This window comes from Leiobunum rupestre, chromosome 10 (assembly GCF_980474605.1).
Source record: "Leiobunum rupestre chromosome 10, qqLeiRupe1.1.hap1, whole genome shotgun sequence".
NCBI lineage: Eukaryota > Metazoa > Arthropoda > Arachnida > Opiliones > Sclerosomatidae > Leiobunum > Leiobunum rupestre.
In genome coordinates this window covers 10482099-10506321 of record NC_143393.1, presented here as the reverse complement: position 1 = coordinate 10506321, position 24223 = coordinate 10482099, and the positions used below count along the sequence as shown (strand labels likewise).

General features: G+C 39.6%; 1 protein-coding gene across 1 annotated transcript in view; it reads left to right on the top strand.

The window, feature by feature from the left end:
• The first annotated feature begins 345 nt into the window (after positions 1–345).
• The window catches only part of LOC149923630 (adenylate cyclase type 5-like), a 55976-nt gene continuing 32098 nt past the window's right edge, over positions 346–24223 (top strand). The window contains exon 1 of the mRNA XM_090160393.1: positions 346–577. The gene's annotated coding sequence lies outside the window, so the exon portion shown is untranslated. The remainder of the gene's footprint in view (positions 578–24223) is intronic.

Sequence of the window (24223 nt, the reverse complement as noted above, 5' to 3'; positions counted from 1 at the left end):
CTTCCGTGTTTCTAGGACGACGCGGCGAAATACATTAGCCAAACCAAAATGGAGAGAAACCCGACGGTGGCAGACCCTACAACAGACGATAGAATATCTAACGCCAAGTTATACGCTACCGCCGTTAGTACTAGCGGAACGGGTACAGTTTCGCTGCTCAAAACGACACCCGAAACGTCAGATAGAGTGGTCGATTCGTAGAAGCCTCGAGTTAGAGCAGAATCGCGGAATAGAGGGCGCTGGAGTCATTTTCCCCACCCCCTTCCCGCCCCCCTCCCGTTGCAAATCGCCGGAATATAACGGCAGCGAAACGGGAAGAAAGTTGCACACGCCGATTTCGCTTCGCGCGGGGAAATGTTGCGGAGTATTTCTCCTTTTTGGAATCAAGCGCGCAAAACCGACGTTTCCAGTATACCGGAACTTTAACCGCTCCGACGAAATTTCGATTTCAGAAAAAAGTACGTGTAAGGCACGTTTTCTATTAGAGCGTACAGAAACTTGAAAAGCATTTCTACCCAAAAAGGACATTTGACATTTTGGTATACCTGACTATTATCGTATCAAGTTTAATATACCGGTAAGTGATTTACAATTATTATTTGAGTTTATTATTTAAATGATAATTATAAGTGTTTGAAATTAAAATAGTTTTATTGATAACTGGAATATTATCTAGAATGTTGTAGCGTATATGTTTTATGTAGGAAGAAATATATTAAATTTTAATATTAAAATTATTAAATTTAAAACACTGGTCATATCAAATTAAGTTCAAATTAAAATTATTACGTATTATAAGTTTGACATATTGGCAAGGTTTTAAAAAATTATTATAATTTATATAGAATTTTCTATATTTAAGGCTTACGTACTTAGAAATGATCGGATATTACCATTAAAATAATTTTTGAGTTAAGAAAAATTTGAGGTTAAATTAGGTTCACGAAAAAGAGTGTCATCGCATTTCTAAAAATCAACCAACCATTGTGTTTGATGTTGTTGAACCCCAGTAATACAATTTCTCAATATCTTTGAACGTCTCTTGGTATTTTCAAACCGGTTGAAAATGACTTCATAGGTACTTGTATAAGGCATAACCTTGAAATTTATATTTTATCTTTATATATAAATAATAATACCTCTATATTGATTCGCGGAATATGAAACATTTGCATTTGATGAAAAGCTTCTTATTTCAAATTCGAAACAAAACCTTAAAAAAAATCAGAATCCAGCAAAAGAAATTTTTTTAACTTCGTGAAATTGAACCTAGATTTTTTATAATATCAGAAAATCCAAAAAAAAAAATATATATATTTCAGGGACGAGAAACCAAGAAATGCATTGAATGTTTTTATTATTTTTAGGGACGTAATTTTTGGGGGCATAGGCTGAAACCCCCCACCCCTATAATTTTGGTCAGCTGACAAAATGACGTCTAGTCGGTATAATTAAGTTTTAGGTTACATTTTTTACAAGAAAGTTTCTATGAATTATTTCGCCAAGTGACTTGGAAAAATTAGCATTGGGTTTGCGCAAAACAAGTTTTTTCCATACCTATTTCGATCCCCTTCGGTGTGTGTCTAAAGTAATAACTATCGCTAAATCCGTTGGAGAACGTCTAACAATTAATATAAGGTGTCCCGTTGTAAAAACCTGTTGAGTTTGTTAACGGTAATAGTAAGTGTAGAGAGCTGTGGGCTCGTGTGGCATGAAGGGCTTTCCACCACCCTCCTACGCATTGTAACCCGGCCACCTGAGTTAAAGGCAAAATAAATCGCTAGATGACTTGGGCCTAGGGTGGCGCCTTGGTTATTGGTAAAGCTGATTTATCTTTGCCATATAGTTTTTGGTTTCAAAAATCGTTAGAAAAATCTTCAAGCCTTTAATCAGCTTCTCAACTCGTCATCAAGAAAGCTTGGCCTACTCTAATCTAATAATTAATTAACCATCCAACTGGTCCTATATCTAATCTACCGAAAATCATATTGAAAACGGTACCAGGTCATGAACTCTCATGAACATTTCCAAACTATAGTTCAAAAGACGCCTGATAACTTTAGGTTATAGCTTAAGTAAAGTATATGTGTAGCATTTAAATAAAACTCGATTAACACGCAACTGTAGCTAGTAACAATAACAAAAACCTATTAACATAACCCAATTTCCACAGCATTTTGTTAAAGGCTGTAACTTTAAAACTGCTTAACCAAAATGAAAAATGGATTCTTGGTCTTTATTGAACGTAATTTGAGAATATTCAGAAACCTAGAGCGGCCAGAATTCTGGTTTAAAGGGCTTTAAAGGTATAGGATATCAATCTTGTATGAAATCTATTGTTTGTTTATGTTTGAAGCCTAAAAGGAAAAGATTTAAGTCTTACGCCGAGTATTTGCAGAATTCTAAAGACCACCGAAATAAATTATTGAACAGGCGAGATGTTCGCTGCATGCTGGCGAGCTAAACGTTATACACAAAACGGTAGTGTATTTATAAATTTTGTTAAAGGCTGTAACTTAAAAACTGTTTAACCAAAATTAAATATTGAGACATTGTCTTTATTCTACGTGATTTGAGAATCTTCAGAAACTTTGTTAGAACGGCAAGAATTCTGGCTCAAAAGGCTTCAAAGGTATAGGAATTCAATCCTGTATGAAATCTATTGCTTTTGTTCGAATCTATTTATAAATGAAGCTTGGATTAGAACGTTTCAAAATTTATTATAAAATAACCACGTACGTAATATTTTTCATCTCGGCTGCAAATATTAAATATGTTAAGTAAACAAAACTATATACTAGTGGGAATTATATTAAAATATATATTTTTCTTCATGTTTCAATGCAAAAATGTATAATATACTTCTCCCTTTACTAATATAAAATTAGTATTTATTAATAAAATAATATAATATTTAAACGAACAAAAATACTCGTTATGTAAGATTACGAAATATTATATAATATATATATTTTGATATATATTCCAATTATAAAAACCAAAGGAAGAAGAAATGGAAAACTATACACAAATATAAATATGACTTTTTTTAAGCCACCACTGCGTCCGGAGGTGTATTGCTACAGGTGTTCAGGGAGAAGGAAGCGACCAGGGACGAAATTAAGAAATGATTGCGTTTTCAATTTGTTTATCGAATTTGGAGAAAGGTCATAAAGAAAATATTTAATCTTTAAATCTTTACAATTTATCAAAATTCGATATAACAAATAAAGAAAATATTTCTTTTGATATAGTAAAAGTAAACAAATCTATATACGAGTGGGAATTATATTAAAATATATATTTTTTCTAAATGTAATGAGAACGATATCAAGTCCAAGTTTAGTAACCATTATCCTCCAAGTTGACAAAGCCTTCCAGACAAATTCAGCAGTAGTCTGTTATTCTCGTAGAAGTAAGGAGAGTTCGAATCAAATAAGTATTTCAAGGCAATCGTTCGGAGATAGAAGTAGAAATTAAACCTTGGTCTTCACTTACGAAGTATAGAGTTGCCTATACACAGATATTGGGAAAAAATCAGGGTCGTCATTTTCAATTCTTATATTCGGTATTATATGCATAGGGATGTTTTTATTTGCTATTGGCTATAAACAAGAATGTCTACGGGTTAACAAAGAATATGTTGCGGAAACTATAGTCTCTGTTTTTATTAATTCCGGAAGAAACAAAACCCACATTTGTACCAGATTGTATTCCCCCCCCCCCTTGCCAGGAAAAAAGGGGGAAATATTTAAAGAGGACAGGCTTAGAGGCGTGGTTTTTATGCCGGCAATCACGAGATGGACATACATATTCTCTGCTCACCTGATTAAATTCTTGCTATAACGAAATCAGGCTGTCAAAAAAACCGAAAGGTCTAGCCTACAATATCGATATTAAACCTCTCTACACGTTTGCCCAAACGTTATTTTACTTGTACATAATAAAATTCATACCTCTGCATGTTATGGTCAAAAAAGCACGCAAAGAAGGCTGTGTGCCCAAGACATGTAATCTAAGTTAAATATGCCAAAGAAAAATATTTGGAAATTTTGGTGTATTTAAAAAATTGGGCTAATTGAAACGAAATTCGGTAAATACAATATAAATTTGGTACCTGTAGTGTCGCGCGCTAAAACGTCATTTCAAAATCCGTCAATTGGAGGTACAACTAATACCAATAAGGTATTTATGTAACGGAGAACTTATTAATCAACCTTCCGTAGCGCCATCTAATATCTGTGGTAAAAAAAATTCCTTGTGTCTTTCGAAAACAAGTGAACTAATAAGTTACAGTAAAGTTAGCTTCAATTTTAATTTAGATCGTGCCAATTTAATTTACTTAATTCGTCATAAATAACTAAATGATTGGTGGATTCTAAGTTTCCCAGTCAAGAAAACAAAATTTTTATTTCCTTTTTTTAGTCAGGCCTAGGTAGTAAACCGTTGTGATTAAAGTCCAAAAATTATACCCCTTACAACGTTTTGGTTCGTTCAAAACAGTTAAAGATGTAAAATATCATTAAGCCTTTTGTACTTCAGGGAAATTTAAAATTTGTATAAACATTGCTTTTGTATAAAATTATACTTAAAATTTAGAAACTGATACCGTATTTAAGTTAAATTATCACCGTACAATGTGTCTGAAATTTTTCAAAAATGAAAAATTATAATCCGTGGCGTTTCTGACAGAATTCTTGGCAGGGTTTGAGTTGCCTGGTCCCTCCATCTTCGTGCGTCCCTAGGTTTGATTTTTTTAGTATGAGCATAAGTAACATAATAAACATAATTATGACACTTCCTATTCACCCAATGCAAATTTTTTAATGATAGTCTGTTTCGCCAATAACAACGTAAACCATTACATACCGACGGACTGAAAACTCTCCGTGAACTAGTATTTGGAGCGAGGAGGAAGCCCGGAAAATCGGCGACGGTCCGCCGGCAGCATTTTCGACGGACCAGTCAAGGCCTATTGAAAATTGAAATGCTTTCAAAAGTGTAAATAACGCTTACTTTTGGAAAATAATGATCAATTATTGAATTGGAAGATAAAAATAACTATTATAAACATAAGTTAGTTATTTTCGAATGTAAAACCTAAACGCGTGTACGCTCGTATTTATCGCCATCAAACTAACCAACTATTTTGCCAACGGAAAGAGTAGGAAGAGACGAGTTTCCTGTTCGGAAACTTTCTATTTCGTTATCATTCCACGACAGACTGTCGTTAACCGAATTCGTTTTGTGCCATACTTATGTTTATTATGTTACTTATGGTAAAAGTAAGTAAGAATGACTATGATAAGCCAATTTTTAGCGTGGCTTCGAAGGGGCCACCTTAGGCTCAAGTCAACTAGTGACATTTATGCCTTTAATAACCGGGTTACAATGTGCCGGAGGGTCGTGGCAAGCCCTTCATGCCAAAAGCTCCATACACTCACCATTACCGTTAATCTCAACAAAGTTTTTATGAAAAGGGGAAACCGAAGAACTCGGCTCTAACCCTAACTATTTTTTTTTACTTATCTTAAGGTGGAAGAATACAGTAAAATCCTCTTTCTCGTTCAAGCTGAAGGTTTTGTTTTAACAATTACATAATTGAATTATATTTATCTTATTAGGCTGAACCTTCCTCTAGTGCTTAAAATATTTTTGATAATTCTAATATTAATAGTTAACGAGATATAAGGTTCTAACTAAAGGGTAGTTTGGGTGCTTGCCCAACTTGTTTAGCTCCGGGGGTCCGAATTAAAACGTAATAACTTAATTACTTTTAAATTTACACTTAAATAATAATTTTATAAGTTAAAATACAAAATTAAAAGAGTTCAGCTTGAAATAGCGCGAAAGTAGACAATGGCCACTGTAGTCTTCCCCTTAAAAGACTCTTGACACAAACAAAGATGGCCGCGCTGCGAATTCTTGGAACCCTGTGACCCTTTTTGTAACCGCTGCCCTAAACGTTACGTCTTCTAACGCAATTGAATAAATATTGTTAATTTGGATTGAAATTTTATAATTTTAGGGTTTATGGTGCTATTGTACTCAGTTAGGTAAAAATCGACCATCTAGAACGTGCAAAGGAAAACTTATAAGAGAATAGATTGTACAGAGTTTACTCGTTCATGTTTTCTATAGCACTGGTTTAACCTATCTATTTCCGGAGGGGATAGTGAGTATTTGTGACGTAATGTAATGGGGTTTTACGAAAATTCTAGGGCTCGGGGAAGCGTATAAATTAACCGCCAAAATTTCAATTAATCATAAAAAATTCGATTAACTGTTTATTTATGGATATTATTCGCGACTATTATACGATTTTATATGCAACAAATAACTTTTTATTCGCATAATTTTTGGATGTGGATATACACGTAGAAGAAATGAACGGAAAATTTCTTATCCGAACGCCGAGCCCTAGAAAAGTCGTAATTATAAAACAAAAAACCAAATTATAACAATCAATGAATAGACCACCAAAGTAGGTTAGCTTAAAATCTCTATAATAAAACAATCGTTGTCGTTTTACTAGTTATAGGTCAGACGAGAAAATGACCAGAGCCGACGGGTCTCCAAAGATTGGGTTATTTATAGCGTCCAAATCGGTTTCGCCTCTCCGGCCAGCAGCGCGTCGGGCCGGAAATTTCTTCTCTGATAATTATATTTTTATACCTGGAGCAAATACAGAGGTGGAGAACAGACTAAGTCTACCTGATTCGATCGTGATTTACAAAGCTCGCTCCTGTTCCTTTATTTAGCGCCTTGTTGTTGGGAAAGGTAGCCTCGAATATTTCTCAACAGACCGCCTACGCTCTGTTATAAATTTTATGACGAAATGTCTGCACTTCCGTCATAAATACGCGGGAGTTAAAAATACCACACAATGAGGATTATCGTAAAAACACGATCCTAAACAGTGAGAAACGGTTAAATGACGTCATCAATAGTATAATTTAGAACTCGGTTACTCAAATAGGAAAACAGGTAAAGTAAACTCGTAAACAGGTAGATCGTTTCAACTAGAGTTGTAATTTTCCGGAAAGTTACCGAGGCCTTTTCCCGGAAAATTTTGCGTATTTTTCCGAAAAAAAAAGATTAGCTAATTAATATTGTTCGCAAATTGAAATTTCGTGGCATATTCGCCCCATTTTGTCGAATAATTCGAATCCAGAAGTAAAACTAAACCTCTAGACTAGTCTAGAATAAAAATCCTTAAAAAGTTTAAAAAGTAATATGTGTTTAACATTTTTATTTTTCCGGAAATTTTACCGTATTTAAATTTTCCCGAAAATTAACAACTCTCGTTTCAATGGCCGGAAAAAAAGAGGTTTTTCAAGATGGTTCGAAAAGTAAGGCTTCCTTAAACGATATCCTACAATGTTAATTTAAGCATCTCTTGATACAACAGTACATACCGATTTTGATGAAATATGCAAGGCGTGTTAACACGCTTTCGAAGCGGTGGTTGGTGACATTTTAGGTAAAAATATTTATTAGCTTTAATATCATTCAGAAAATTAAATACATTTTTGCTTAAAATATATGTACAATAGATATTTCAATTAAATTTGAATTTAGAAGATTCATTTACATAAAGTTCAATAAGAACCTTGATTTTTATATAGAATTTTAAACATTTACTTAATTTTTTATCAAATGGTACAAATTTAAAAAGTGTAAAAGCAAGGTACAACCTATTTCCTCTATTGCCGAAACTAAACATATACTGACTTAAAATATCAACTACCAAGTTTCTAATCCTGGTTAACATGCCCTGAAAATATCGTTTTTAGATTCATTAGACATATGGTATGACCATTCGGACTTATGGGATGAGAGTATACGGTCCAAAGGTGTTTCGCTTTTGGTTGGAGGTATGTTGATCTCTACGAAGCATCTAACAAGTAGAGGCCTGCGCCGATCTGATATGGGTCGCGGCGGCGTTTGACCAAAAATATACCGGCGGCGGCGGCTTACGCCGGCGTTTAGGCCAACGGCGGCGGCGTACGCTGGCGTTTGTATAAATTTTAGAGCTATTTTTTGTAGCTACAGTTTAAAAAACACGCGCTCAGAAGGGCAAGGGCAAATACCGACTCGTACTAGTCCTTGCGATTGTTAAATGTGCGCTCTGGCGGCGGAGTTAGGAACTAACGGAAAACTAGGGTCAACCGGGGAAGAAGGAAAAAAAGGGGGGGGGGGACATATCGATAAACCAAGCAATATTTAAATTGAAAGGGAATTTAAATGTGGATAAGCCTTGGTTATATTAGTGACTCTCTCTATAGCCAAGATAGCAATTCTGGAATCTATTGACGCAAAGTGAAAATGATATTACTCTGCGTCGACCGAAATCCGAAAACCAAAATTTGACGTTCGACGTCATATTCAAATGTCGTTATTCTCGCGTAAATGAAAACCAAGCTTAATATACCAAAAAAAAATGTATAAAGAAAAAAAAGAAACGGCGGCGCGCCGTTCTTTGTATCGGCGGCGGCGGCGGCGTGCGCCGATTTTCGAACAATCGGCGGCGGCGCGACCGGCGCGTTCAAAAATTAACGGCGGCGGCGGCGTTTAGCGGCGGCGCAAGCCTCTACATCTAAGCGTATTAAACACTGATACCCTAAGTAGCGCTATTTGTTCATTTGTTCATTCACACACGGAGACCCGAAAGGGCGAAACTTCGATTCAAATGTCGGGCAGCGACCAAGTTGCAAATCCTCATTATTAATTGGTAGGACACGTAAGCTCCTTATCCTACAACTGGCCAACGTTATAGTCGCACCGCTATAAAAACTAGTACTTCAAATTACCCAAAGTCATTAGGCTTAATCGTATTTTGAGGTCTTGAAGGTTCTTAATTAGTTATAGCTTGTTCCGTGTTCGCGCTCTCTTACAAATCACCGGCGAATAGGATATATATATATATATATATATATATATATATATATATATATATATCGAAATATCCGTAGTTGTCATGGCAACTCTGAGAAGAAGAAAAAGCACATAAGAATACAAGATAAATACGGAAAGGTCGATGTAGTTTTATCTTCTACTGTGTCACTAGGATATAAAACAACATCGGAATTTCGGTAGTTGTCATGGAAAAATGTATCGATAGTTGTCATGGAAAAATGTATCGGTAGTTGTCATGGCAAAATGTATCGGTAGTTGTCATGGCAAAATGTATCGGTAGTTATCATGACAAAATGCATCGGTAGTTATCATGACAAAATGCATCGGTAGTTGTCATGGCAAAATGTATCGGTAGTTATCATGACAAAATGCATCGGTAGTTATCATGACAAAATGCATCGGTAGTTGTCATGGCAAAATGCATCGGTAGTTGTCATGACAAAATGTATACCCTGAGAAAAAGCAAACATAAACCAGACAAATACTGAAACATCCATGTATTTTTATATTCTACCACGTCACACTAAGATATGAAACTACCTCCAAATTGTAATGCTTCTTTTCCGTCGTGTATGCATTTTGCCTGGAGAACTACATTGAAATTTTGTACAAAACGAAGAAGAACAAAATGGAAGTAGTCCATGTCTTTGTTTCACACGAACTCGAGCATGATGGTTCGATCGATCCGCGTGTTCTTTTGAGTTACGAGAAAACAGTCTAAGCGGACACGAAAGCCCATTAGATTAACTTTTACAACAATTACCGAGTGTCTGGCGCTAAAGTTAATTAAACCCAAAAAGCAAAGTTGGTAGAAAGTGGTGGCCACGAGTAATTTTACCCAAGACTGATCCAAAACAAAGATAAGTCAACATAATTGTACTTCAATAACCGCTGCTTTGTTAAGACGGGAGAAAATGGTCTGGCTCTAAGTTTTTTGGAACCCTAGAACAATTGTGTTGCGCTTAAAAGCCAAGTCTCTCTGGTGAAAAAACGCGATAAATAATTAAGCAGAGCGGGTAGAAAAGCCGGAGTTAGGCTCGTAAACGAGAGTTAGTACGACCCGAAATTCAAATTAATTTAACGATATTCCGTCATAAATCAACACGTATTCTGTACTTCACTAAAACTTGAGTTACTTATCTTTGGCCCGGGATATGAATCTTTTGATCCTTCGCTAAAGCTCTCGCGGCTAAAATCAGTAAAGCACAATCGAGGGTGCCATGTACCAGTAGACGCGAAAAAGTTGTAGATGATATATGTCTAAAGAAAAACTGTAAAAACCTAACAAATTAGCTCAAGGTGTTTCGAGGGTTTATCGTCTCGGCCGGTTTGCGTATTCGCGCTTCGGGTCCTCCGTAAATGATTCTTTTTGAAAAGCGACGGAGGGAAGCGGTGATTAATTAGTGGACTTAACGGGAGGAAGGAGATGATGTGGACGGAGATGACGGCGAGAGGTTGAAGAGGCCGCGGACGATGCGGAACAGATATTTTTCCTTCGACATCATTTAGAGTTCGCTCCGGCGGGATCCGAGTTGGCCAGCCATCGACTTTGCCCCTTTTTGTGTAAACGGAAGAGAATGATGGACATCCGGCTTCGTCCCCCCCCCTGCTTCCCCTCCCCGGTTCCCCCCTCAATCTCTTTCCTCCAATCGTAATCGAAAAAAATAGAAGCTAGCTTTTTTTCCCGTCGCCTTCCGTTGTCCTCGTAAAATCTACGTTGAAGGTTTTAAAAAGTGATTCTTTTATCTATATAGGGGTTTTTGAGGGAAAGACACGTACCAAATATCGAGAGCGAATGGCGAGAAGACGGTGGTCGTTTCCGATATGGCGCCCGCCACTGTTGACTTTCATCCCTTATAGTTCATTTTAAAGACGATCTTTGTTGACGGTGAGGGGCAAAAAGGGTACGTGACGTTTAGGCTTTCACTTCGTTACAATTTCATAAAAATGAGGTTAAGAGAACGGTTTCGTGCAGGTCGATAGAGGTTTATTTTGTAAACAATTATTTAAGTCCAAAAATAGGGTGAACACAGCCTCGAAAGTCAACTTAATTGACCAAGGAATAAGAGCGTAGAAGGGAAAACTTTTCAATCGCGTTAAAACATCAAAAGAAGAAAGAACTTTCCATTTCGACACAACAGCATCTACGCTAGAAGGAATCGCGTGGGTTGAAAACACTCTCTCTGCCTAAAGACTTTAAACCAACAAAGACGTTTTCTTTTAAATAAAATTTTCTCTCCCCGACTATCTTAATACCAAAAGGGGCTACGCTTTTCATTAAAGGGATTGCTCGCCATCGGATCCGAGGAATTCTTTTAATAAGATATCTGATACTGCCAACAAAATCACCACAACACTACGAAAGAAAGCTGGGCTCTCCCTTGATAGTTAGGGTCTTTGCGCCCTAGAAAGGGTCCTTCCTCAGTTAATTTGGATGATTAAGCCACAATAATGAGATATTTTTCACAGTATCGGGAAATATTTGTAAGCTACGCTAAAAATATCCTTCATACTTTCCGTTTCGACTCCCGACTTTGAAGAGAAGGTTTGACCAAGAATGCATTTATTTATACTCAGGGAGAATGAATATGTCGAGATTATTTTTAGCGTTTCTCCAATTCCACCCGTTGGGGCCCCCGGGATGCTCCTCCGCTTTAAAAAATTCAAATAATACTGCAATCTCATTGGTTCTTAAAAATTACGTTTTTCGACTCCATTAACGCTGCTGCGAGGCCGCAAAAACTAAGACCGCCTCCTTTCCCCCCACCCCCCCCCCCTTAGCGTGACGGGGTTAGGGCCTCAACGTGTCCGTCGATAGTCTCGACATATTCATTCACCCTGAGTATAAATAAATACATTCTTGGTTTGACAAAGGAAAAGAAATACCCTGCTTTTAATTTTAGTTAACAACGAGGATAAATTTTAAATTCAATTCCCACAACTAACAGTAAAATCCACGAATAGTGGCGTTATTTCTGAAAGACTGAATTTATAACGCTATTATCCAAACCGTGCAGTGGCGGATTAACTACTAAGCCGGGTCCTCCCTTATAGGCACGACCTTTATTAGCCCTAACCCTGACCATTCTCTAGAGGTCCGCCTACCGTTTGGCGATTCACTTACCCTTAGGTTTATTGTTCAAACTCGAACTTTTATAGAGTTAAGAAGTACAGCAAAACTCCAACGGCTAGATGGGTCTAGAGATAACAAATTTGGTCGTCTGGTAACGCTGCCATTTTGGTGAAACCCTCTTACGGAGAGTTTTAATAGTGTTGCCGTTAACGAGCTCTTACGAAACGGGCACTTATGTCATAAAAATTTAACCCGTACGATAGAAAAAAAACCCAGTTTTATAATTTGATTTTTACATCCCAAAGCGCCGGTCAAAGCTAATTGGCTCGTGACATTACGACCCTACACTTGTTGACAACTTATAGTGGAAATCCAGGGATTCTAGCCCGTGGTTTCATTCCAAAACCGTCTTTACCCGTCCCATCCCTTAGTCTGTACCATTTTTTAGCCCCTTATCATCAAATTAACCCTATCAGTATCGTTAAAGTTCCAATCAACTACGTTATACCCCGTTCGATTTCCAAGCGAGAAGAATACGGAAGAATAAATAAAAGTTTTAAGTGCTTTCTGATCCTGAGAGAATTATAAAATTCGACGCGATGGTGTCGGCTCGATTCCAACTTGCCTTAATACGCATTTCTACTGAAAGAAATAAAAAACTTTTCCATTTTAATCTTAAAAGCCTTCATTAAAACTAAATAAAAATAAATAGAACTAGAGCCGAACAAAGTAATAGAATTAAAGTTTAAATTAGTCAGCGGTTTTCGTGGAAAAGTGTAATTATTCAGTTTTCTTTGGTACCAAAGGTTTTACGCGTATCATCAATATCAAAGGATAACTTTACAATTTTAAGAAATAGTTATTTAATATTTTTGGAATATTCCACCCACTTTAAATACTTATAATTATATAGAACACTTAAGAAATCAAATTTCACGCGAGACGTACAAGGAAATAACCTTGTAAAAATATTTTTATTATAAAAGATAAATTTAAGAAAAGGTACGAAATTTCATTCGATCTTAGCCACAGAAATTACTGACTGGCAACTTTTGAATGACATAATTAACTCATTTCTCGACTTTGTTACGTCTTTCATCTTAGCCGTTGGCGGCGTTAAAACAATTAAAAGTCTAGTAGAGGCGAGTTTGCCTGTTTCACGCACTTTCTTATTTAATTTCAACTTTTCAAAGAACAAGGCACTCGAAGAAGTTAAGATCTTGTTTTTTTTGACCTCCATCAATTCTTAAATTTTATAGAAATGGTCTCTACGCGGAACGCAATCTAATTTTGGCAACGAAGTCTGGGGAATTATTTGACCCCAGGCGCGTACACGACAAAGAGCCAGCTTTTTCCACTAAACAAACGCCAAGAATTTCGTTAAAACGCGTATATTTTGCTACGTTATTTTTCTATTTATTTCCGTTTATTCTAGACGCTATAAATTTCTTATTTGGGCTTGCCTTAAAATTCGGCATAGTTTGTCTCGTAATACGTTATTCGGGTCATAGTTTGGTCGTTGGAATATTTATACGTGTCTCTCAGAATGGAAGCGGTATTATAAAGGGAATCCATTAACGAAATGTCTAAGTAGGTCTCTATTTTGGGCTATTTAATAGGTTTAACTATAAGCGTGCAAATGGAAACTCCTCAACTATCCAATTTTAACCCTTTCACGCTATAGGCCACGATATAGAGCTGGACCATTATATTTCGGAATTTCGTCGCCTTATATTAGACGCTATATAACTGGTAGAATAATACCATTCGGTTGGTAGAAAAGCTACTACTAGTTAATGGAAAGATACGGAATTCCACGAGTTCACGATTTGAATAATAATTTAGCCAAATATCTCACGAGCGACTATACTAGTTGAAGATATTCATACTCGAGATAGGTAATTAACGAATCTATATCGTGCCAGGGTTACTCGACCTTAGGAGGTTAGGTTACGGCAGTTTTAAGATGGTGCTCGTAAGTCAAACTTGCTTTCCCAAAAATGAATCCTATTTTATCGTTATTGGGAAGAAGCGCCATCTAGGTAACCTATTTATTATCTTTGGTAAAGATCAACAAAATCTTATAGAAATATTTACTAAAAATATTTATTTTCTTAAATTTAACAAATCAGCATAAAATTCCCCTCCTTAAGCCCCAAGCTCAATAAACCTAATTGCTTTTTGTTTCGTAGCAGCGCCGCTTTTAGCGCCACGGTGTTAGAAATTGTAAATATTTTCACCCAAATATTAAAAAGATGACGTTAGTCCTAATATCTTTCCTCGTCACGCACTCGCTTTTTATTTGGGTGGAAACGTTTCGCGATTCTCTCGGTAGGAGCGCTGGCAATTAGAAAACTGGGTCTCTTTGCTTACGATCTCAGTCCCGTAGTTTAGTAATCTGAACTCCGGCTTTTAATAAATCCCAAAAATAGGAAGTTCAACAGGTATTTAAACGAATCCTTGAATGGCGATTTTCGGTTGGCAAATTGGAAAAATCAGCCTGTCAAAACAATCAATTGGTTGGAAGGAGTTTTCATTTGTCCTTAAATCGAAAAAGAGGCTCAGCATCAAGAAGTTTAATTCTCGCAATTTAAGCTGGCGAAAAACCCCAGTACGATGAAGACAGTTTGTTGGGTTAAAATTGAAATGACGAGAGCCTGAGAGATTGGGGAAAATAAGAACTTGAGAAGCTGTCAGCGAGGATTAACTTTATTTTTTCTTTCGAGTATTAAGTACATCAAAACTGAAGTTCCCCGTTCACTGCGGGCTACAGGAAATGTCACCGTCCATTATTTGGCCTTTCAAAAGACAAGCCAGTCGTGACAGGGCTGACCTTACTGCGCACTTAACACAATCATTAAGGGAAATCTAGGCCAATGGCGTCAAGGTTTCGTATCGCATATTACGCTTCAGGTTCACCTCTTTTCATAAGTAGGTTAAATTCAATTTGTTACTCGGAGGATGTTTACAGATTAAACGTGGTCACAGCGGTACCGTGGTCACTGGTCTCTGAAATTTGCGAAATGATTGCTACGTTTGATAATCCCAGTTTCCGCAGTGTTTTGGTTAGGTTAAATTAGGTTACTATAATACTGAGGTTATGTCGCGCGTCTTTTTGTCTTTTGTCTTAAAAGTTAGTTTTACCCAAAAAAAGGCGCCATTCTAGACTTTTGACCCCGGCGCTACACACCCACGGCTCGCTACTGGTCCCACTTGTTTCCTCGACGTTCCAGGATTCGGTCCCAGACTGGACCCACGAGTTTCAGCATCCTTCCACGGTTTAGTTCCAGGATTTGGTCCCAGACTGGTCCCACGAGTTTCAGCATCCTTCCACGATTTAGTTCCAGGATTTAGTCCCAGACTAGACCCACAAGGTTCAGCTTCCTTCCACGGTTTAGTTTCAGGATTCGGTAACGGACTGGTCCCACGATGTTCAGCACCCTTCCACGGTTTAGTTTCAGGATTTGGTCCCAGACTGGTCCCATGATGTTCAGCACCCTTTCACGATTTAGTACCAGACAGGTCCCACGAGATTTCGTAATCAACCGGGATCGGTCCCACGATTTTCAGCATCCTCCCAGGATTTGATCCCAGACTGGTCCCACGAATATCCATAACCACTCAGGATTGGTCCCAGACTGCCCCACAAGTTTCAGCATCCTTCCAGGATTTGATCCCAGACTGGTCCCACGAATATCCGTAACCACTCAGGGTTGATCCCAGACTGCCCCACAAGTTTCAGCATCCTCCCAGGATGTGATCCCAGACTGGTCCCACGAATATCCGTAACCACTCAGGGTTGATCCCAGACTGCCCCACAAGTTTCAGCATCCTCCCAGGATGTGATCCCAGACTGGTCCCACGAATATCCGTAACCACTCAGGATTGGTCCCAGACTTCCCCACAAGTTTCAGCATCCTCCCAGGATGTGATCCCAGACTGGTCCCACGAATATCCGTAACCACTCAGGATTGGTCCCAGACTGCCCCGCAAGTTTCAGCATCCTTCCAGGAATTGGTCTCAGACTGGTCCCGCATCCTCATCCTTAAATAGAAACCAATATTCATGTAAGAGAAAAAAAAAACGATACTTTCTAACGTCATACAAAAAAAAATCGACAAAATCTAAAATCTGAAAATAACAATGTTATTACAAGGGCCTACCTCGATTTTGCTTTTTATATTTCCCGATATTTGTGTAGAAGAAAACTAACTTGGCATTCAGCTAATAACTACCTTTGATAAGTCAAATTATATAAAAATATTAAAAAACTGTAGAAAAAGGCGAACAGAAAAACTAGCAACGGGAATTTACAAATTCCCAGGTCTTTAGAAAATATAAAAAAGAGGAATTCATTTTTCTAATTCCTTAAAAAAAAACAAGAAAAGAAAGCTCTACATATTCTCGAGTTTTGTTAAAAATGAGTTTTTCATTGATATTTTCTGGCATCCAGGAGCGGCTCGAGAAGGGACTGGGATGAACGTTTCTGAAAGAGACGCCTGATGAATTGCAGACTCGAAATGGACAGGGAAAAAATATATGAAGTCTGGTATAAATTTGAAGAAGGATTTCTTAAACTTCTTATATAGGAGCAATTTAGTCCCAAAAAAAGAAATCTGGAAAGTGAAATATCTGCTCGAAATGAAGCGGAAGTGAAGAGGATTTGCTTCGTTGACTTTCCGTTTTCGGCCATTTAAATTACGGGCAATCAAGCATCAATCCAGATTACAATTTCGCTTTCTCAAACTTTCTCGCAACCGGGGTTGAATTTCAGTTATCTTAAAGGCGCGAGCGCGGGTAACGTTTGTTTCGAATAAAGGGGGTGTAATAAAACTCATTAAAGTATTAAATTAAATTTTCACCCTTTTTATTCGGGACAAGTCGAGCGTTTCGTTAATCACGCAGCGGCTATTGCTTTTGGTTTTATTTCAAAAAAGACTCGTTTATTTTAAGAATATCGTTATAATGGTTTAAAATTACGTACTGTAATACCGTGTAACCGACCTTGGATTAAATTTATACGCCAAACGTAATGTATCAGTAAATTTAAATTGTTTAGCGTTACCGTTAATAATAATATTCTAAAGGTAATATAAATGTAAAGGTATTAAAAGTCGCTAGATTAATTGGGTCTAAGATGGTGCCAAAATCCACCTTACGTTCTATCAGCATGCTCTACACCTTTCGCCAGGCAAAATTTTTTTGTGCCCCTATTTCATTTCGCGTCGTGGTCACCACTGTGAAGATCGTGTGCCCTGAGCACACACTATACACTGAGCATGTTAAGGGTTTTGCGTCCCCCTTTAGAATCAAAAACTAATGTTAGGTTTCGGGGGGGGGGGGGGGTTTGAACCATAACACCCAGGTTAGATATGCCTTTGTGCAAATAATGAGATAAATAAGCTAAAAGATAGAAACACCACTTTTGCTTCTTTAATGAAAGCGAAAACCGAATAGCGCTGTATGAAATTTTCAATGAGCGCTAAAATTGAGGGACACCGTTTCACTTCGTAATGATCGCGGAAAGAGTAGAACGCTGTACTAGTATTTACAATGAGCGCAATACGAGAGAGGAGCAGTCTTCGTTTCGCAATGATCGTGGAAAGAGTAGAGCGCTGTACTAGTATTTCGAATGAGCGCAATAAGAGAGAGGAGCAGTCTTCTTTCCGCAATGATCGTGGAAAGAGTAGAGCGCTGTACTAGTATTTACAATGCGCGCGATAAGAGAGAGGAGCAGTCTTCGTTCCGCAATGATCGTGGAAAGAGTAGAGCGCTGTACTAGTATTTCGAATGAGCGCAATAAGAGAGAGGAGCAGTCTTCTTTCCGCAATGATCGCGGAAAGAGTAGAACGCTGTACTAGTATTTACAATGCGCGCGATAAGAGAGAGGAGCAGTCTTCGTTCCGCAATGATCGTGGAAAGAGTAGAGCGCTGTACTAGTATTTACAATGAGCGCAATAAGAGAGAGGAGCAGTCTTCGTTCCGCAATGATCGTGGAAAGAGTAGAGCGCTGTACTAGTATTTCGAATGAGCGCAATAAGAGAGAGGAGCAGTCTTCTTTCCGCAATGATCGTGGAAAGAGTAGAGCGCTGTACTAGTATTTACAATGAGCGCAATAAGAGAGAGGAGCAGTCTTCGTTCCGCAATGATCGTGGAAAGAGTAGAGCGCTGTACATGAGCTTTCAAAGAGCGCAATAAGAGAGAGGAGCAGTCTTCTTTCCGCAATGATCGTGGAAAGAGTAGAGCGCTGTACTAGTATTTACAATGCGCGCGATAAGAGAGAGGAGCAGTCTTCGTTCCGCAATGATCGTGGAAAGAGTAGAGCGCTGTACTAGTATTTACAATGAGCGCAATAAGAGAGAGGAGCAGTCTTCGTTCCGCAATGATCGTGGAAAGAGTAGAGCGCTGTACTAGTATTTACAATGAGCGCAATAAGAGAGAGGAGCAGTCTTCGTTCCGCAATGATCGTGGAAAGAGTAGAGCGCTGTACTAGTATTTACAATGAGCGCAATAAGAGAGAGGAGCAGTCTTCGTTCCGCAATGATCGTGGAAAGAGTAGAGCGCTGTACTAGTATTTCGAATGAGCGCAATAAGAGAGAGGAGCAGTCTTCTTTCCGCAATGATCGTGGAAAGAGTAGAGCGCTGTACTAGTATTTACAATGAGCGCAATAAGAGAGAGGAGCAGTCTTCGTTCCGCAATGATCGTGGAAAGAGTAGAGCGCTGTACATGAGCTTTCAAAGAGCGCAATAAGAGAGAGGAGCAGTCTTCTTTCCGCAATGATCGTGGAAAGAGTAGAGCGCTGTACTAGTATTTACAATGCGCGCGATAAGAGAGAGGAGCAGTCTTCGTTCCGCAATGATCGTGGAAAGAGTAGAGCGCTGTACTAGTATTTCGAATGAGCGCAATAAGAGAGAGGAGCAGTCTTCTTTCCGCAATGATCGTGGAAAGAGTAGAGCGCTGTACTAGTATTTACAATGAGCGCAATAAGAGAGAGGAGCAGTCTTCGTTCCGCAATGATCGTGGAAAGAGTAGAGCGCTGTACATGAGCTTTCAAAGAGCGCAATAAGAGAGAGGAGCAGTCTTCTTTCCGCAATGATCGTGGAAAGAGTAGAGCGCTGTACTAGTATTTACAATGCGCGCGATAAGAGAGAGGAGCAGTCTTCGTTCCGCAATGATCGTGGAAAGAGTAGAGCGCTGTACTAGTATTTCGAATGAGCGCAATAAGAGAGAGGAGCAGTCTTCTTTCCGCAATGATCGTGGAAAGAGTAGAGCGCTGTACTAGTATTTACAATGAGCGCAATAAGAGAGAGGAGCAGTCTTCGTTCCGCAATGATCGTGGAAAGAGTAGAGCGCTGTACATGAGCTTTCAAAGAGCGCAATAAGAGAGAGGAGCAGTCTTCTTTCCGCAATGATCGTGGAAAGAGTAGAGCGCTGTACTAGTATTTACAATGCGCGCGATAAGAGAGAGGAGCAGTCTTCGTTCCGCAATGATCGTGGAAAGAGTAGAGCGCTGTACTAGTATTTACAATGAGCGCAATAAGAGAGAGGAGCAGTCTTCGTTCCGCAATGATCGTGGAAAGAGTAGAGCGCTGTACTAGTATTTACAATGAGCGCAATAAGAGAGAGGAGCAGTCTTCGTTCCGCAATGATCGTGGAAAGAGTAGAGCGCTGTACTAGTATTTACAATGAGCGCAATAAGAGAGAGGAGCAGTCTTCGTTCCGCAATGATCGTGGAAAGAGTAGAGCGCTGTACTAGTATTTCGAATGAGCGCAATAAGAGAGAGGAGCAGTCTTCTTTCCGCAATGATCGTGGAAAGAGTAGAGCGCTGTACTAGTATTTACAATGAGCGCAATAAGAGAGAGGAGCAGTCTTCGTTCCGCAATGATCGTGGAAAGAGTAGAGCGCTGTACATGAGCTTTCAAAGAGCGCAATAAGAGAGAGGAGCAGTCTTCTTTCCGCAATGATCGTGGAAAGAGTAGAGCGCTGTACTAGTATTTACAATGCGCGCGATAAGAGAGAGGAGCAGTCTTCGTTCCGCAATGATCGTGGAAAGAGTAGAGCGCTGTACTAGTATTTCGAATGAGCGCAATAAGAGAGAGGAGCAGTCTTCTTTCCGCAATGATCGTGGAAAGAGTAGAGCGCTGTACTAGTATTTACAATGAGCGCAATAAGAGAGAGGAGCAGTCTTCGTTCCGCAATGATCGTGGAAAGAGTAGAGCGCTGTACATGAGCTTTCAAAGAGCGCAATAAGAGAGAGGAGCAGTCTTCTTTCCGCAATGATCGTGGAAAGAGTAGAGCGCTGTACTAGTATTTACAATGCGCGCGATAAGAGAGAGGAGCAGTCTTCGTTCCGCAATGATCGTGGAAAGAGTAGAGCGCTGTACTAGTATTTCGAATGAGCGCAATAAGAGAGAGGAGCAGTCTTCTTTCCGCAATGATCGTGGAAAGAGTAGAGCGCTGTACTAGTATTTACAATGAGCGCAATAAGAGAGAGGAGCAGTCTTCGTTCCGCAATGATCGTGGAAAGAGTAGAGCGCTGTACATGAGCTTTCAAAGAGCGCAATAAGAGAGAGGAGCAGTCTTCTTTCCGCAATGATCGTGGAAAGAGTAGAGCGCTGTACTAGTATTTACAATGCGCGCGATAAGAGAGAGGAGCAGTCTTCGTTCCGCAATGATCGTGGAAAGAGTAGAGCGCTGTACTAGTATTTACAATGAGCGCAATAAGAGAGAGGAGCAGTCTTCGTTCCGCAATGATCGTGGAAAGAGTAGAGCGCTGTACTAGTATTTACAATGAGCGCAATAAGAGAGAGGAGCAGTCTTCGTTCCGCAATGATCGTGGAAAGAGTAGAGCGCTGTACTAGTATTTACAATGAGCGCAATAAGAGAGAGGAGCAGTCTTCGTTCCGCAATGATCGTGGAAAGAGTAGAGCGCTGTACTAGTATTTCGAATGAGCGCAATAAGAGAGAGGAGCAGTCTTCGTTCCGCAATGATCGTGGAAAGAGTAGAGCGCTGTACTAGTATTTCGAATGAGCGCAATAAGAGAGAGGAGCAGTCTTCTTTCCGCAATGATCGTGGAAAGAGTAGAGCGCTGTACTAGTATTTACAATGAGCGCAATAAGAGAGAGGAGCAGTCTTCGTTCCGCAATGATCGTGGAAAGAGTAGAGCGCTGTACATGAGCTTTCAAAGAGCGCAATAAGAGAGAGGAGCAGTCTTCTTTCCGCAATGATCGTGGAAAGAGTAGAGCGCTGTACTAGTATTTACAATGCGCGCGATAAGAGAGAGGAGCAGTCTTCGTTCCGCAATGATCGTGGAAAGAGTAGAGCGCTGTACTAGTATTTACAATGAGCGCAATAAGAGAGAGGAGCAGTCTTCGTTCCGCAATGATCGTGGAAAGAGTAGAGCGCTGTACTAGTATTTACAATGAGCGCAATAAGAGAGAGGAGCAGTCTTCGTTCCGCAATGATCGTGGAAAGAGTAGAGCGCTGTACTAGTATTTACAATGAGCGCAATAAGAGAGAGGAGCAGTCTTCGTTCCGCAATGATCGTGGAAAGAGTAGAGCGCTGTACTAGTATTTCGAATGAGCGCAATAAGAGAGAGGAGCAGTCTTCTTTCCGCAATGATCGTGGAAAGAGTAGAGCGCTGTACTAGTATTTACAATGAGCGCAATAAGAGAGAGGAGCAGTCTTCGTTCCGCAATGATCGTGGAAAGAGTAGAGCGCTGTACATGAGCTTTCAAAGAGCGCAATAAGAGAGAGGAGCAGTCTTCTTTCCGCAATGATCGTGGAAAGAGTAGAGCGCTGTACTAGTATTTACAATGCGCGCGATAAGAGAGAGGAGCAGTCTTCGTTCCGCAATGATCGTGGAAAGAGTAGAGCGCTGTACTAGTATTTCGAATGAGCGCAATAAGAGAGAGGAGCAGTCTTCTTTCCGCAATGATCGTGGAAAGAGTAGAGCGCTGTACTAGTATTTACAATGAGCGCAATAAGAGAGAGGAGCAGTCTTCGTTCCGCAATGATCGTGGAAAGAGTAGAGCGCTGTACATGAGCTTTCAAAGAGCGCAATAAGAGAGAGGAGCAGTCTTCTTTCCGCAATGATCGTGGAAAGAGTAGAGCGCTGTACTAGTATTTACAATGCGCGCGATAAGAGAGAGGAGCAGTCTTCGTTCCGCAATGATCGTGGAAAGAGTAGAGCGCTGTACTAGTATTTCGAATGAGCGCAATAAGAGAGAGGAGCAGTCTTCTTTCCGCAATGATCGTGGAAAGAGTAGAGCGCTGTACTAGTATTTACAATGAGCGCAATAAGAGAGAGGAGCAGTCTTCGTTCCGCAATGATCGTGGAAAGAGTAGAGCGCTGTACATGAGCTTTCAAAGAGCGCAATAAGAGAGAGGAGCAGTCTTCTTTCCGCAATGATCGTGGAAAGAGTAGAGCGCTGTACTAGTATTTACAATGCGCGCGATAAGAGAGAGGAGCAGTCTTCGTTCCGCAATGATCGTGGAAAGAGTAGAGCGCTGTACTAGTATTTACAATGAGCGCAATAAGAGAGAGGAGCAGTCTTCGTTCCGCAATGATCGTGGAAAGAGTAGAGCGCTGTACTAGTATTTACAATGAGCGCAATAAGAGAGAGGAGCAGTCTTCGTTCCGCAATGATCGTGGAAAGAGTAGAGCGCTGTACTAGTATTTACAATGAGCGCAATAAGAGAGAGGAGCAGTCTTCGTTCCGCAATGATCGTGGAAAGAGTAGAGCGCTGTACTAGTATTTCGAATGAGCGCAATAAGAGAGAGGAGCAGTCTTCTTTCCGCAATGATCGTGGAAAGAGTAGAGCGCTGTACTAGTATTTACAATGAGCGCAATAAGAGAGAGGAGCAGTCTTCGTTCCGCAATGATCGTGGAAAGAGTAGAGCGCTGTACTAGTATTTCGAATGAGCGCAATAAGAGAGAGGAGCAGTCTTCTTTCCGCAATGATCGTGGAAAGAGTAGAGCGCTGTACTAGTATTTACAATGAGCGCAATAAGAGAGAGGAGCAGTCTTCGTTCCGCAATGATCGTGGAAAGAGTAGAGCGCTGTACATGAGCTTTCAAAGAGCGCAATAAGAGAGAGGAGCAGTCTTCTTTCCGCAATGATCGTGGAAAGAGTAGAGCGCTGTACTAGTATTTACAATGCGCGCGATAAGAGAGAGGAGCAGTCTTCGTTCCGCAATGATCGTGGAAAGAGTAGAGCGCTGTACTAGTATTTCGAATGAGCGCAATAAGAGAGAGGAGCAGTCTTCTTTCCGCAATGATCGTGGAAAGAGTAGAGCGCTGTACTAGTATTTACAATGAGCGCAATAAGAGAGAGGAGCAGTCTTCGTTCCGCAATGATCGTGGAAAGAGTAGAGCGCTGTACTAGTATTTACAATGAGCGCAATACGAGAGAGGAGCAGTCTTCGTTTCGCAATGATCGTGGAAAGAGTAGAGCGCTGTACTAGTATTTACAATGAGCGCAATAAGAGAGAGGAGCAGTCTTCGTTTCGCAATGATCGTGGAAATAGTAGAACGCTGTACTAGTGTTAACAATGAGCGCAATAAGAGAGAGGCGCCGTCTCCGTTTCACAACGATCGTGGAAAGAGTAGAGCGCTGTACTAGTATTTACAATGAGCGCAATAAGAGAGAGGAGCAGTCTTCGTTTCGCAATGATCGTCGAAAGAGAGTAGCGCTGCTTTTTTGTCCATAAAAGCTTAAAAAGGGAGGTGTATTATTTTTCTGGTTTCTAATGAGCTTCGGTTTTAATAATGAGTGCTAAAAGTATAAAAGGATTTGAAAATCAATACACGACCGGCTCTGATTTTCCTTCCCAAATGTGTGTTGAAAAATCAACCATGGCCCGCGATATAAGTCCAAGATCTACTTTTTCTAGCCTGAGCTTATATATACAGTCAGTCTGTCAATCTTAGCGAGTTTATACGAAGGACAAATATGTTCATTATGATATGATAATTATAAGATAAAAAGGAACTAAACTCTAAAGCAAACAATATATATAATATGACGTCACAGTATCTAGATCTACATCCGCCCGAAAAAGGCTTTTATCTTTTCGGTATTTGCCTTCCGATAAAAAGGCATATTTCCCGTGGCTCATATTGCCCCAAAGTTGGAAAGCCAGATGAATGTACTCCGCGGAAGCAAACAGCGAAGGGCGGCTTTCCGGCAAAGCCGTTCCACCAAATATCATCGTGGAAAAGCCCA